Source organism: Nanorana parkeri, unplaced genomic scaffold (genome assembly GCF_000935625.1).
Source record: "Nanorana parkeri isolate BGI_ZX_2015 unplaced genomic scaffold, ASM93562v1 scaffold2331, whole genome shotgun sequence".
NCBI lineage: Eukaryota > Metazoa > Chordata > Amphibia > Anura > Dicroglossidae > Nanorana > Nanorana parkeri.
In genome coordinates this window covers 81,514-92,721 of record NW_017308599.1, presented here as the reverse complement: position 1 = coordinate 92,721, position 11,208 = coordinate 81,514, and the positions used below count along the sequence as shown (strand labels likewise).

General features: G+C 42.8%; 1 protein-coding gene across 1 annotated transcript in view; it reads right to left on the bottom strand.

Moving 5' to 3' along the window:
• The window catches only part of LOC108801424 (group XV phospholipase A2-like), an 89,437-nt gene that overhangs the window by 40,463 nt on the left and 37,766 nt on the right, over positions 1 to 11,208 (bottom strand). The gene's annotated exons all lie outside the window — the stretch shown is intronic.

Here is an 11,208-nt window from a genome sequence, read left to right as displayed (position 1 = left end):
TATATATATATATATACACACACACATACATACATACATACATACACACACACACACATATATATACACACACATATACTGTGAACATACATACACACACACACACATACACACACTGAGTGGCCAGATTATTATGACCACCTGACGTTTGTAGGCAAATTAGCTATAATTTCGCGCTGAAGTTGCTAGAGGACCAGAGCATTATAAATAGGGAAGCACGTTGAAATGAGTACACCCCAACAGATTTGTCAGAAAACATTTACTTTCCTTTCAGAATCAAAATTTTCTATGGCACACTATACTACAAAATACTCCCACAAATGTGGGCCTTTGATTGCAACCAAGATTTGTTAATTTGCACACACACAAAAAGTATTTTTCCTAACAAATTCATTCAAGACCATGTTGCAAAAATAAATACACCCCAATGAAAGTCATAGGAGCAAAGCTACATTTTCGACAACAAAATCCTAATGAACAAAAATTCAACTACAGGTGAGTATAATCATTTACTAAACAAGTGTCCAGCGGACAGTTGATTATAAAAGGGCGTTACTTGACAAAGAAAACCCCTTCCCAGTTCCTGCTGTCAGCAATGGCACCACATGGAAGAGAAATGTCACAAGGCCTGAGAAAGAAAATACATTTCTTTACACAAGAAAGGTGAAGGCAACAAGAAGATCAGCAAAGCTTTACTTATCAGTCAGAATACTGTAGCAAAATGTTACAAAAAGGTAACAAAGATGGAACTGCAACCATCTCACAGGGCCGTCCACGAAAGTTAACATCTCGACAGGAGCATCTTCTGATAAGGGTTGAAGAAAAATCGCCATGCTAGTTCACTGCAGTTAACTAAAGAAGTAGAAAGCCAAACTGGGGTGATTCTTTCCTGTGACACAATATGGCGTACACTGCAGAGTAATGGCATGCATGGGTGTCGTCCATGAAGGAAGCCTCTCCTAAAGCCCATGCACAAAAAAAGCCCACCTACAATTTGCCAGGGCCCATGCTTAAAAAGAAGTACTACTGGGACTCTGTACTCTGGAGTGATGAGACCAAGAGCAATGTTTTTGGAACTGATGGCTTCAAAATTGTATGGCATTGCAAAGGGGAGGACTACAAAGAAAAATGCATGCTGCCTATAGTGAAACATGGTGGTGGCAGAAAGAAAGAAATATTTCAACATAAAATTATTGTAAGAGACAAAAGGTAAAACTCTACATTCAAGTTAAATTATATATCCCCCCATGTAATAGCAATAAAGTTGTATGTTAAAAAAAAAAGTTATACAAAAAATGAAAGATTCATAAAAAAAATAAAGAAGCATAACATTATTTTTTTAAACGTTTTTTTTAAGTCCGCGCCCCCCTAATACACACGCATATATGCGCCAGGTGCGCCTACGTGCCGTTCAAGATATATATATATATATATATACATATACATATACATACATACATACATACATTACATACACATACATACATATAGATATATCTATATGTGTAAAAAAAGACAAACTTAGTATTGCAGTGTGCAATGATACCTTTCTTATTGGACTAAAATATACATACCGTATTTTTCCGTGTATAAGAATATACTTTTTCTTAAAAATATTTACAAAAAAATGGAGGGGCGTCTTATACACGGGGGGCCGAGAGGAGAACCGCGGTTACGAAACTGCCGATACCTCTGCAAACTAGCCTCATGAGTGAAACTTCTGATTGCCGAGACAAGCTAACAGGTTTCCTCAAATCGTGAGCCTTATGTACCCGACGTCAGCTGATGCTGCGGGGAGCGTGTAGCCAGTGCCCAGATACAACAGGGAGCAGTAATGTCGGAGCATTCTGAGCCCATAAAAATGTCAGAAAACAAAAAAAATACCGGTACCAGTAAGCGGCTGTCTTATACTGCAAAATTTAAACTGGATTTAATCAGTTATGCAAAAGAGCATGGAAAATATTGATTTCTGATCTTTGGGTAAGGAATGTGGGGGGCGTCTTATAGACGGAAAAATACGGTATATATCTATATATAATATCGGCAGCCGGTGTGTGTGTGACTCCCTGGTTGAATTCCCCACACAGCAAAGAGGCATGGCAAACAATGATTTTTTTTCTGTGAAAACACATGTGCAATTTAAACTATATACAAAAACAAATTTAGCAAAAACGACAGAAAAAAAAGACAAAAAAAAAAAAGGAAAAAAAAAAAAAAAAAAAAAATTCATGCCTCTTGGTGACTTACTACACACAGTTTCCCTGATGGACAGCTAGGTGCAACCTTGTGCTGCCCCAAGCACTTAACTCCCTGCAATAACAAACTGCCACACAGGCTATATCTCACCGCACGAGTTGTTTTTTTTCACCACATGGCAGGTTCAAAGTTTCCCAGTCTGTTCAGGCACAGAAGCTGGTTCCAGAAAAGAGCAACCCTCTAAGCAGGCTGGGAGTTTTTTTTTTTTAATAGAGCCCTCAACGATGCCAATACTGGGCATTTTCACACGTACTCGTACCTGCGACAGCCCACCATAGAACCTGCACAGCCACCTGAGTCCTCACAGCCCACCATAGAGCCTGTATAGCCGCCTTGGAGCCCACACAGCCCACCATAGAACCTGCACAGCCCACCATAGTGCCTGCATAGCCGCCTTGGAGCCCGCACAGCCCACCTGAGAGTCCTCTCAGCCCCCCATAGAACCTGCACAGCCAACTGAGTCTTCGCACAGACCGCGCATAGCCCACCATAGAACCAGAACAGCCCACCTGAGACTCTGCACATCCACCATAGACCCCACACAGCCACCTGAGAGTCCACACAGCCCGCCATAGACCTGGCATAGCCACCTAAGAGTCTACACAGCCCACCATAGAAACTGCACAGCCCACCTGAAAGTCCACACAGCTCACCATAGTACCTGTAGTAGTACAGCCCACCTGAAAGTCCACGCAGCCCACAATACAACCTGCACAGCCACCTGACTTAGATTTGATTAGATTTGGAAGCCGAAGCTTGGTAGGAATGGAAGGAAACTTCCACCGTAATGGACCACATTTCTTGACCTGTAAAGCTCCCTGAAATATCTAGACCTGCTACACAAAGTGCCAAGGAGAGTGCCTTACACAGGAGCCAGTGCCTTAAGAACATTACAGGCCATCCCTGCAGCTTCCTTCCAGCAGGGTCCAGGTACAGTCCACCAAAGCTCTGGCAAGGAGAAAACAAATCTGGATAGCTAAGTTCCACTGTGACTGAGCAGCATTCATTAGGGAAACTTCTAGAAGAAGCTTCAGTAGAAATAGCAGAAAAAAAGACTGTACTTTTCGCATAACAGAAACAAGGAGCCCCGTCAATCACCTAAGGAGTTTGAGGGATTATACAGGGCTGTTTTACAGCTTTGATTGATTTTCCAATGTCCAATTACTTGAAGATAGCTGCAAAACCTATGTGTTAAAAAAATGAACTCTCTGTTTTCTGTGATGTACGATAAAAAAAAAAATACATATACCCAAGGCAGAAACAGATAATCCCCTAAATATTGCTAGCACTTAACCAGAGGTCATACTTTAACCACATCAGGGTCTCTAGTCTCTAGCACTTACTAACCCAGTAAAACAGTGTGGCATTAGAAACAATGCTATAAACCATTTACCATGGTCAAAGCAGGCGCATGTATTAAAATTCAGAGGTTCTTCAGAGTTGTTAGAAACTGCCAAGTACGAGAGTCAAATAAAGCTTAATAACCTTACGATGACGTTTGCTTCATTGTTGGTCAAATTAATAGGTACCAACAGTATAACATACGTGTAACAGTAGAAAACCCTGTATATTTAGAAATTCAGATTTAGTGGGGGGAAAAAACCATCTCCTCATGAAAGGGATACAGAATGCCAAAGAACTCACTGTAAGCCTAAAAAGTAGTATGCAGCAAACTGAATATGAATGCCATAAGTACGGTGTCACCTGAGAGGATAACTTGCAGCTTTGGCAGACAAGTGGTGTCCCTCAATTTGCTGTGAGCTGGAGAATTTGAAAGCATGGACTTTTCAAAGCTTGCACTGGGCCTTTCTGGATGTGGGTATGGGTCAAATTCATATGCAGTGCTGAAGACGTGCTACAAGACGAGGATGAGCTGTGGTTAGGATATCCTTGAAAGCTGTAGGCCCATGTTTTTAAAAAACAAGTGCCCACATTCTCAGGGGTTCCCAACTCATCTGTATTGGTACAATATTTGATTATTTAACAAGCTATCAACACTTGAATTTAATGCCCTACGTTTGTAGCATTTGGGTATGGAAATGAGTCCTTCATTTCACAATAGTTGTTTGTGTCAGGTCAGTAAAGACTTTATAGGCACAGCCTTGAGTCTGGAAGAACAGAGGGGACACATTGTCAGGTCAGATGCACAAAATGCAGTTTCAGGGCACACATACAGTGTAAGGGCAGATACACACACACACCCGACACACAGTGTTAGGAAAGAGCACATGAGCCATAAGACTTCTGACATTGGGACCTGCTGCTTGAGTGGGAGGCAAACTGTGAACCTGTATAAAAGGTACTACTGTAGTAGTAGATGAAAAATGGGGTTCCTCCATCCCATGATCTTGTGTACTGAAGAAGGTGCACATTCCAAGAACTAGAGGTATCAGAAATGACAGTGTCAAGGGCAGAACCAAAGAGACGCCTACCCTTAAAGAGCGAGTAATCAAATGTTCTTTTAATACATCCTTGGTGTGCTAGGCACGAAAGCCAAACCATCCTACTCATCAAAAACAGACATAGCGACCATGTGGGACTTATTTGTAAGAATGTCACCAGCACTCCAGAAGTCCTTTCAGGATAACCAAGTGTTCATTTATTAAGAACCATGTCAAATGAAGACGAGTGCTTTCAGGGTCACACAGGGTGCCTTCATCAGGCTTACAATCCCGTGTGGTACTTAAGCTTTAATGCTTGTAAGAGACCATCCATAGCTGAAATCCAGAGCATCAGGCAATTTTTCCCAAAGCTCCATGACAAAAGGGTGTATCTTTGAACTGTAGCTGTCTTGATTAAAAGAGTTGATCCACACTGACATGGATTCACAAATATGAGTCACTGCCAGCAATGGACAGACAATTATTCCAGAAAACATAAAACGGAGACCCAAGTAGGGAATCTATCTGATAATCAAAGAAATTCCTAAAAGGTAAAAACCATCTTTAACCTCTTGGTAGTATGTTTGTTAGGGTGAATGTCTAAAGAATCTACAAAATGGGCCACTTATTGGTAAATTCCCTGTCAAAGGCAAAAAAGGTCCTTCACATTGTCTTTTAACCATCTTGTGGACTCAAGGCAGGTGGTAAGATTGATCCTATAGTAATAGGGGCCCCAGGATCGTCCCTAACAATGGAGCGGTATGGGCTGAGTATTGTGTTTTGTCTTGACTCGCAATGTATTTACTTTTAAGGGCTCCCACTACCTCCAAGTGCAGGGGGTAGCGATGGGCACGTGTTGTGCGCCATCATATGCCAACCTGTACCTGGGGGTGGGAGCGGAGCCCTTTTTTGAATTACTCTATACAAAATTGCCTCAACCAGATTTTAATTTGGCGGCGTTACATTGAGGACGTGTTCTTCATTTGGACGGACACCAAGTCTCTGTTGGATGGATTTGTTGAATCATTGGCGGACAATGATTTCAACTTGAGATTCACTACTAACTATATAGTCAGAAGAGGATCACGTTTCTTGATGTCACCATTAGCTTGCAGGATGATAACTACCTTCTAACTAAACTTTATAGAAAGAAAACAGCAGGCAATTCCCTCTTGCCTGCAAATAGCGCACACCCGCAATTTTTGAAAATCTTCCCTACAGTCAATACTTAAGACTTAAAAAGAACTGTTCTATGGATGTAGATTTTGAGAGAGAAGCAAAGGCCTTACAACATCGATTGCTATAAAGGGGCTACAGCAGAAAGGTGCTGAAGAGGGCATACAATAGAGTACAAACAAAGAATAGGGTGGATATACTATATGGAAGATCGGATAAAGAGAGGGAGGTATCACAAGGACAGACAGTTAAAATGATTACGAAATATTCATGGCATCATGCACTGGTGAGAGAGTGCTTGAAGTGCCATTGGCACCTTCTGGCAAGTGATAATAAAATACAGAAATTTGTTTAAAAAGCCCCGAATTGGTATTTAGGAGAGCATGATCTTTGCTAAATACGAGTAACACAGAGCTTCTACTCACGACTACTAAAAAATATGACTGTGGCGAGGCAGGGTTTTTGAGATGTGAGCAGTGTAACTACTGCCAGTGGTTTGAGAAAGGGAATAATGTGCCCCTACCAAATGGAAAGCAGTGGATGCTCAGGCACACGGTCAATTGTCAAGACGAAGAACATCATATACAGTATTTGATGAATTGTAAATGTCGGGCCTCCAGGCTGGCAAGATCTTTAGGCCGGCCTGGAGGAGAATATATGACCACATGTACTTGACTCAAAACAGCAAACTCACGACACCAGTTAGCCGCCATATAGGTTTATGTCATAATTTTGACATGACTTACATGAGATTCCATGTGTTGGATCATAGTCATCAGGATGAAAGAGGTGGAGATGTGGATAGAAAACGTCTACAGACAGAGGCTCGTTGGATTTTTAGATTAAAATCCAATGTGCCTCCTGGGCTGAATGAGTTACTTAGCTTCAGACCCTTTTTATAAGGGATGATTCCTTTAAAATAGCACTTAAGGGGGGGCGCATGTGCACGGCGCAACCAAGATGGGCGCTTGAGTCCGGAGCTCCGCGCCTCGTCGGCCGAGTGATAGTCACCCCAGCAGTTTCCTGGCAGCGGGCGACCCTACAAGTGAAGACGGTCTTCCCCCGCTCTCGCAGCTGATGGCCGGAGGCTCCTCCAAAAAACGCTGGGGACTCTAAATCTTCTGGCGCCCGTCTCTTCTTCACCTGCAGGCCGCATGTCTCCTTCCACCCAGGACGCCGACGACCGTCCAGACAGCGGTGATCCGGCTCCTGCAGGTAACATGCCTGATGTCCGCAGGTCCCCTGGCTCCACTTCGTCTCTCATAGAGAGAACGCTAGAGGACATGTTCCTGTCCCAACATGTGTCCTCTCCCCTGAGCCTGGGCATGCTGGAGAAGGCCCAGATGCTGTGGGCATGCCTGCCTGTCCTGCATTGCTGTCAAGAATATCTGATTTATTTGATATGGGCCTCAATAAAATGGCCATAAGAATTACTACAGATATCAGATCAGATCTTCAAGCCCTGGGCACCCGAATTGACGCTTTGGAATCTAAATTGGACAATACGGTTGCCCACGCTAACCAAAATACCACCTGTATTCAGGACTTACATGGCCAGCTGGAAGAGGCCCTGTCTAAAATTGACAACAGGTCACGCAATACAACTTTCGCGTCAGGGGGCTTTCTCAAGACCACTCTCTCCGCTATGGAGTCAAGTCGGAAACCGCAAGTCTTCATCAACTCTCAATCCTGGATGAGGCTTCTGTGCCGTTTATATGCTCTTTTTCATATAAACTGGTTATATGATATTGAGTGCCAATTGTTGTGATTGTTGTGTTTTTATATACATGCCATTATAATAGTTCCAGTTCTTATTCCACTCCAAGTGACTTTATTCTCTATAGTTCAGTTTTATACAGACTACAGGGTCACTATTGGTAAAATGTTCATACTTTGCGATTATTGCTATCTGCTGCCTTACGAAAATGTATCTTTAGTTATCTATGCTATGGGGTGGGGCTCGGCCGTTGCAGGTGGCCGTGCGCCTTGGATTTGTTTAGGCCTGGGGCTGTTTTCCCTCTGCCTACACCAATCCCTGTGTCGCCTTTGTGCTGAACTTCTGGAGTATTTTGGAGTGGGGATGACTTCCTCACCCATGTTGCACTGTATGGGTTTTTTTTGTTTCGTTTTGTGTCTCCCCCTGTCTTTTCCCTGTTCTCCTCCTCCTCTCTTTCTTGTTTTTCTTTCCTAAGATCCGGGACTCCGTACTTCCCATATAGGGGGTCCCGGGAGCAAGCGGCAGCTGGCCGCAATTCAGGATGTCCGAGCGGCATAGTGATCGGAGCCGCTGTCATCCTGTCAGTTTTTGGATGACAGCGGCTCTGTAGCGTGGCCGAGCGGGGGATCGTTAAATATCATTGATATTTAACGATCCCTCTGTTTACAGCAAACACCGGAGTGATCGTCTGAGGGGACTATGTGTCCCCAGTTATGAATGAACAGGCTGTGATCTACATCACAGCCTGTTCATTCAAGAATTTATGAATGGGGACTAGCACTCACTACAGAGGCTCCTCCCCATTCATAAACTAATGATAGTAAGATATTTTTACTATCATTAGTTTGTGAATGAATGAGAAGCCTCTGTACTGAGTGCTTCCCATTCATTGAATGCTGGGGCTGCAGAAAAAGAAATTGAGGACTTATGTCCTCAATTTTTTTTTCTATTTCAAAAGGGAAATGTCAGGGGTCTATTTAGACCCCAGATATTTCGCCGCAGCCCCCCCAACAGTAAAAAAATAAAAATAAAAAATTATTAAAAAATAAATAGAAAATGTAAAAAAAAAAAAAATAAAAAAATAAAAATGTAAAAAAAAAATAAAATAAAAAAATGTGTACAAAAAAAATAATAAAAAAAAGCACAACCCCTCCCTCCCCCCACATAACATACACATATTGAGGTGTACGCCATGCACATGCGCTGCAGTGCGTTGTTAGAACGCATCGCAGTGCATGATTTTTTTAATGTATTTTTTTCTTTTAAAAAAAATTAAATTAACTGTGGCAGCGCATGGCAAAGCTTTGTGACGCATTGCCATGCGTTGTGATCTTTGTGTTGCAATAAATATACGCCTGTATCATTTTATCACAACAAACACCAACACAGCGTGAAAACAATTTAACATAAGTCGCTTATTTACAGTTTTTCGTACCGTAATTTTTTTACCTTTTCGCAAAAAGGCGCAATTACAAATTTGCTAATATTTGTTATTTATTAACTCAATACAGTTTTATCTTTTAGATTTAGTCAGAAAATTATTTTTTTTGTGCACGGATACTGATTTTGGTGTGTTTTAGCAATTGAATTGTGTATTTTTATCGGTTTAATATTAATTTGAGAAACATTTGCGCAATTATCGCAGGGCCTACAAATTTAGTATCACCATCTTTTTATTCTACCGGGCCTGCGCTTTCAGAAAATATATGGTTTGGGGGGTCTTTTACAAACGCTAGCAACCCAGCAGTTGAAAATCAAATCAATCAAACATTGCAAAAAATGCAAAAATGGCTTGTCCAGCTGATTTGAAAAATGTTCCGGAGGGCTTGGCAGCGAAAGGGTTAACTACTATCATTCTCAACATGTGGATGTTGTGTTTCTGCAAGTGACGCATTTCCCCATTTCATATCAGCCTAAGTTCTTGCACAAACACTATCCACAGTTTTATCTGGCCAATGCGGTCGATAAGACTAAAGGAGTAGCGATTTGCTTTTCTTTTTTTTTTTGTATAATAAGTTTTTATTGAAAGAAGTTTTCATACAAAAGTACAAAGTACAAAAAGCAGAATTACACATAAACACACATTAAAAGGGAAACAATCAGCCATAGAGTGATCGTAATACATATATCAGTACGTATTTTGCTCAACACATTAAACTTATCCTAAAATCTTGCATTAGCATAATAAGCCTTGAGCCTAAAAGGCTTGATTGCGGGGAGGTGGGAGGAAAGCAGGGGAGGGTATGGGGGTTAACTGGGTGGAAGGGTAGGTGGGGTATGGGGGTGTGAAGTTGTAGGATCATTTCTCACATTACACATAATATATATGATCTGTCATAAGTTATACAGTGGTTGTGCTGTTGCCCATGCCTAGTCATTGAGCTGTAGGTCCCTAAAGTGAACACCAATGACCTAGGTCTTTTCTGTGTTTGCTATTGCAGAGGTTCTTTTTTTTTTGTTTTTTTTTGTTTTGTTAACCCAACTCCTTATGGTCGTCGACTCACCGAAACCTATAACCTCTTCTTGGTGAGGTATGCTGGAGTCGTCTTATAAGCTACCCAACACGCCCATGTTTTCGACAGGCGTTCTGTTTGGTCAGGTTCGGTAAGAGTAAGTTCCTCAATGCAGTAAATCTTTTCCACCCTGTCTAACCACTCCAACAGGGTAGGAGCAGACTCACTCTTCCATTTGGCCGGAATTAATGCTTTAGCTGCATTGAGTAAATGTGGTGTTATGGAACGAGCATAGCGGCCCATTGATCCCTCTGCACCATGAAACAGCATCTCCCAGGGGTCAAGGTGTACCTCTGTTCCCTGTATGTGGAACATCTCATCAGCTACCTGCCGCCAGAAGGGTGTTATTTTGGGGCATTGCCACCATATATGAGCATGTGTGGCCACCTGTCCACAGCCTCTCCAACACAGCGGGGTCTCTGAACTATCGATATGGTGCATTTTCTGAGGAGTGTAATACCACCGACATAACAGCTTATAATGGAGCTCCTGCATGCCTGAGGATCTGCTCACCCCTCTTGAGAAGGCCAAGACACGTGCCCTGCGTCTCTCAGTAAGGGGGCTGTCCAGCTCTTTTTCCCAGATCGCCAAATAGGGCGGGTGAGAGGAGGCATCCAAACGCGACAAGACATCGTACATGGAGGAGATGCTCTTAGTAGGGACTGAATCCGCTGGGAAGAGCAGTTCCAATGGGTTCAGGTCCCGTTTGGATCTCAGTGGTGAGGGGAGTTGTCCCACGAAGTGCGACAGCTGCCCATATCGCCACATGTCCATGAAGAAGGGTCTAGGCGAGCTGCACAGGGAGGAGAAGGGTTTGATTCTCCCTTCCTGTATGACCTGATGTAGCAATAGCTCAGAGCCCTCCTGGATCCATGCGCGATGCCCCCCGTCTAGGAGCCACGGCGGGAAGTACATATGGCCCAATAGGAGCATCAGGGGGGAGTTGTATGACCATTTTTGTTTGGAATGGAGTGCGTCCCAGATGGATAGGGTAGTATTCGTTAGGGGATGAGCTTCTGGAGATAACTTTCTATATTTCTGTGGGATCCAGCAGACCTTCCACAGTGTCGTGCGACTCACTGCAGCCTCCATTTGTACCCAGAGCTTCATTTCCCCAGCATAATGCCAATCCAGGACTCTGGCTAGGGACACAGCTCTATAATAT